Below are 5,207 nucleotides of genomic sequence, written 5' to 3'. Positions count from 1 at the left end.
AACTCACTTCTAGTGGAACTTCATATGAAAGAACAAAGTTCGTTTTGGATGGACAAAGTTAGTTGTAATTAACAGTTTTTGTATGAAAACACACTTCTAGTGGAACTTCATATGAAAGAACAAAGTTCGAATCGGATGGACAAAGTTAGTTGTAATTAACAGTTTTTGTATGAAAACACACTTCTAGTGGAACTTCATATCAACGAACAAAGTTCGAATCGGATGGACAAAGCTAGTTGTAATTAACAGTTTTTGTATGAAAACACACTTCTAGTGGAACTTCATATGAAAGAACAAAGTTCGAATCGGATGGACAAAGTTAGTTGTAGTTAACAGTTTTGGTATGAAAACTCACTTCTAGTGGAACTTCAAATCAACGAACAAAGTTCGTTTTGGATGGACAAAGTTCGATGTAATTAACAGTTTTTGTATGAAAACACACTTCTAGTGGAACTTCATATCAACGAACAAAGTTCGAATCGGATGGACAAAGTTAGTTGTAATTAACAGTTTTTGTATGAAAACACACTTCTAGTGGAACTTCATATGAAAGAACAAAGTTCGTTTTGGATGGATAAAGATAGTAGTAATTAACAGTTTTTGAATGAAAACTCACTTTTAGTGGAACTTCATATGAAAGAACAAAGTTCGAATCGGATGGACAAAGTTAATTGTGATTAACAGTTTTTGAATGAAAACTTACTTCTAGTGGAACTTCATATCAACGAACAAAGTTCGTTTTGAATGGATAAAGTTAGTTGTAATTAACAGTTTTTGTATGAAAATACACTTCTGGTGGAACTTCATATCAACGAACAAAGTTCGAATCGGATGGACAAAGTTAGTTGTAATTAACAGTTTTTGTATGAAAACTCACTTCTAGTGGAACTTCATATGAAAGAACAAAGTTTGAATCGGATGGACAAAGTTAGTTGTAATTAACAGTTTTTTTATGAAAACACACTTCTGGTGGAACTTCATATCAACGAACAAAGTTCGAATCGGATGGACAAAGTTAGTTGTAATTAACAGTTTTTGTATGAAAACTCACTTCTAGTGGAACTTCATATGAAAGATTAAAGTTCGTTTTGGATGGACAAAGTTAGTTGTAATTAACAGTTTTTGTATGAAAACACACTTCTGGTGGAACTTCATATTAAGAACAAAGTTCGAATCGGATGGACAAAGTTAGTTGTAATTAACAGTTTTTGTATGAAAACACACTTCTGGTGGAACTTCAAATCAAAGAACAAAGTTCGAATCGGATGGACAAAGTTAGTTGTAATTAACAGTTTTTGTATGAAAACACACTTCTAGTGGAACTTCAAATCAAAGAACAAAGTTCGAATCGGATGGACAAAGTTAGTTGTAATTAACAGTTTTTGTATGAAAACACACTTCTGGTGGAACTTCAAATCAAAGAACAAAGTTCGAATCGGATGGACAAAGTTAGTTGTAATTAACAGTTTTTGTATGAAAACACACTTCTGGTGGAACTTCATATCAACGAACAAAGTTCGAATCGGATGGACAAAGTTAGTTGTAATTAACAGTTTTTGTATGAAAACACACTTCTGGTGGAACTTCATATCAACGAACAAAGTTCGTTTTGGATGGACAAAGTTAGTTGTAATTAACAGTTTTTGTATGAAAACACACTTCTAGTGGAACTTCAAATCAAAGAACAAAGTTCGAATCGGATGGACAAAGTTAGTTGTAATTAACAGTTTTTGTATGAAAACACACTTCTAGTGGAACTTCAAATCAAAGAACAAAGTTCGAATCGGATGGACAAAGTTAGTTGTAATTAACAGTTTTTGTATGAAAACACACTTCTGGTGGAACTTCAAATCAAAGAACAAAGTTCGAATCGGATGGACAAAGTTAGTTGTAATTAACAGTTTTTGTATGAAAACACACTTCTGGTGGAACTTCATATCAACGAACAAAGTTCGAATCGGATGGACAAAGTTAGTTGTAATTAACAGTTTTTGTATGAAAACACACTTCTGGTGGAACTTCATATCAACGAACAAAGTTCGTTTTGGATGGACAAAGTTAGTTGTAATTAACAGTTTTTGTATGAAAACACATTTCTAGTGGAACTTCATATCAACGAACAAAGTTCGTTTTGGATGGACAAAGTTAGTTGTAATTAACAGTTTTTGTATGAAAACACACTTCTGGTGGAACTTCATATCAACGAACAAAGTTCGAATCGGATGGACAAAGTTAGTTGTAATTAACAGTTTTTGTATGAAAACACACTTCTGGTGGAACTTCATATCAACGAACAAAGTTCGAATCGGATAGACAAAGTTAGTTGTAATTAACAGTTTTTGTATGAAAACACACTTCTGGTGGAACTTCATATCAACGAACAAAGTTTGAATCGGATTGACAAAGTTAGTTGTAATTAACAGTTTTTGTATGAAAACACACTTCTGGTGGAACTTCATATGAAAGAACAAAGTTCGAATCGGATGGACAAAGTTAGTTGTAGTTAACAGTTTTGGTATGAAAACTCACTTCTAGTGGAACTTCAAATCAACGAACAAAGTTCGAATCGGATGGACAAAGTTAGTTGTAATTAACAATTTTTGTATGAAAACACACTTCTGGTGGAACTTCATATCAACGAACAAAGTTCGAATCGGATGGACAAAGTTAGTTGTAATTAACAGTTTTTGTATGAAAACACACTTCTGGTGCAACTTCATATCAACGAACAAAGTTCGAATCGGATAGACAAAGTTAGTTGTAATTAACAGTTTTTGTATGAAAACACACTTCTGGTGGAACTTCATATCAACGAACAAAGTTTGAATCGGATGGACAAAGTTAGTTGTAATTAACAGTTTTTGTATGAAAACACACTTCTGGTGGAACTTCATATGAAAGAACAAAGTTCGAATCGGATGGACAAAGTTAGTTGTAATTAACAGTTTTTGTATGAAAACACACTTCTGGTGGAACTTCATATCAACGAACAAAGTTCGTTTTGGATGGACAAAGTTAGTTCTAATTAACAGTTTTTGTATGAAAACACATTTCTAGTGGAACTTCATATCAACGAACAAAGTTCGTTTTGGATGGACAAAGTTAGTTGTAATTAACAGTTTTTGTATGAAAACACACTTCTGGTGGAACTTCATATCAACGAACAAAGTTTGAATCGGATGGACAAAGTTAGTTGTAATTAACAGTTTTTGTATGAAAACACACTTCTGGTGGAACTTCATATCAACGAACAAAGTTCGAATCGGATGGACAAAGTTAGTTGTAATTAACAGTTTTTGTATGAAAACACACTTCTGGTGGAACTTCATATCAACGAACAAAGTTCGAATCGGATGGACAAAGTTAGTTGTAATTAACAGTTTTTGTATGAAAACACACTTCTGGTGCAACTTCATATCAACGAACAAAGTTCGAATCGGATAGACAAAGTTAGTTGTAATTAACAGTTTTTGTATGAAAACACACTTCTGGTGGAACTTCATATCAACGAACAAAGTTTGAATCGGATGGACAAAGTTAGTTGTAATTAACAGTTTTTGTATGAAAACACACTTCTGGTGGAACTTCATATGAAAGAACAAAGTTCGAATCGGATGGACAAAGTTAGTTGTAATTAACAGTTTTTGTATGAAAACACACTTCTGGTGGAACTTCATATCAACGAACAAAGTTCGTTTTGGATGGACAAAGTTAGTTGTAATTAACAGTTTTTGTATGAAAACACATTTCTAGTGGAACTTCATATCAACGAACAAAGTTCGTTTTGGATGGACAAAGTTAGTTGTAATTAACAGTTTTTGTATGAAAACACACTTCTGGTGGAACTTCATATCAACGAACAAAGTTTGAATCGGATGGACAAAGTTAGTTGTAATTAACAGTTTTTGTATGAAAACACACTTCTGGTGGAACTTCATATCAACGAACAAAGTTCGAATCGGATGGACAAAGTTAGTTGTAATTAACAGTTTTTGTATGAAAACACACTTCTGGTGGAACTTCATATCAACGAACAAAGTTCGTTTTGGATGGACAAAGTTAGTTGTAATTAACAGTTTTTGTATGAAAACACATTTCTAGTGGAACTTCATATCAACGAACAAAGTTCGTTTTGGATGGACAAAGTTAGTTGTAATTAACAGTTTTTGTATGAAAACACACTTCTGGTGGAACTTCATATCAACGAACAAAGTTCGAATCGGATGGACAAAGTTAGTTGTAATTAACAGTTTTTGTATGAAAACACACTTCTGGTGGAACTTCATATCAACGAACAAAGTTCGAATCGGATAGACAAAGTTAGTTGTAATTAACAGTTTTTGTATGAAAACACACTTCTGGTGGAACTTCATATCAACGAACAAAGTTTGAATCGGATGGACAAAGTTAGTTGTAATTAACAGTTTTTGTATGAAAACACACTTCTGGTGGAACTTCATATGAAAGAACAAAGTTCGAATCGGATGGACAAAGTTAGTTGTAGTTAACAGTTTTGGTATGAAAACTCACTTCTAGTGGAACTTCAAATCAACGAACAAAGTTCGTTTTGGATGGACAAAGTTAGTTGTAATTAACAGTTTTTGTATGAAAACACACTTCTGGTGGAACTTCATATCAACGAACAAAGTTCGAATCGGATGGACAAAGTTAGTTGTAATTAACAGTTTTTGTATGAAAACACACTTCTGGTGCAACTTCATATCAACGAACAAAGTTCGAATCGGATAGACAAAGTTAGTTGTAATTAACAGTTTTTGTATGAAAACACACTTCTGGTGGAACTTCATATCAACGAACAAAGTTTGAATCGGATGGACAAAGTTAGTTGTAATTAACAGTTTTTGTATGAAAACACACTTCTGGTGGAACTTCATATGAAAGAACAAAGTTCGAATCGGATGGACAAAGTTAGTTGTAATTAACAGTTTTTGTATGAAAACACACTTCTGGTGGAACTTCATATCAACGAACAAAGTTCGTTTTGGATGGACAAAGTTAGTTCTAATTAACAGTTTTTGTATGAAAACACACTTCTGGTGGAACTTCATATCAACGAACAAAGTTTGAATCGGATGGACAAAGTTAGTTGTAATTAACAGTTTTTGTATGAAAACACACTTCTGGTGGAACTTCATATGAAAGAACAAAGTTCGAATCGGATGGACAAAGTTAGTTGTAGTTAACAG

This window comes from Anopheles moucheti, unplaced genomic scaffold (genome assembly GCF_943734755.1).
Source record: "Anopheles moucheti unplaced genomic scaffold, idAnoMoucSN_F20_07 putative_Y_1, whole genome shotgun sequence".
In the NCBI taxonomy this organism is placed as follows: Eukaryota; Metazoa; Arthropoda; class Insecta; order Diptera; family Culicidae; genus Anopheles; species Anopheles moucheti.
The sequence above is the reverse complement of the archived record's forward strand: the minus strand, read 5'-3'. Positions refer to the sequence as shown.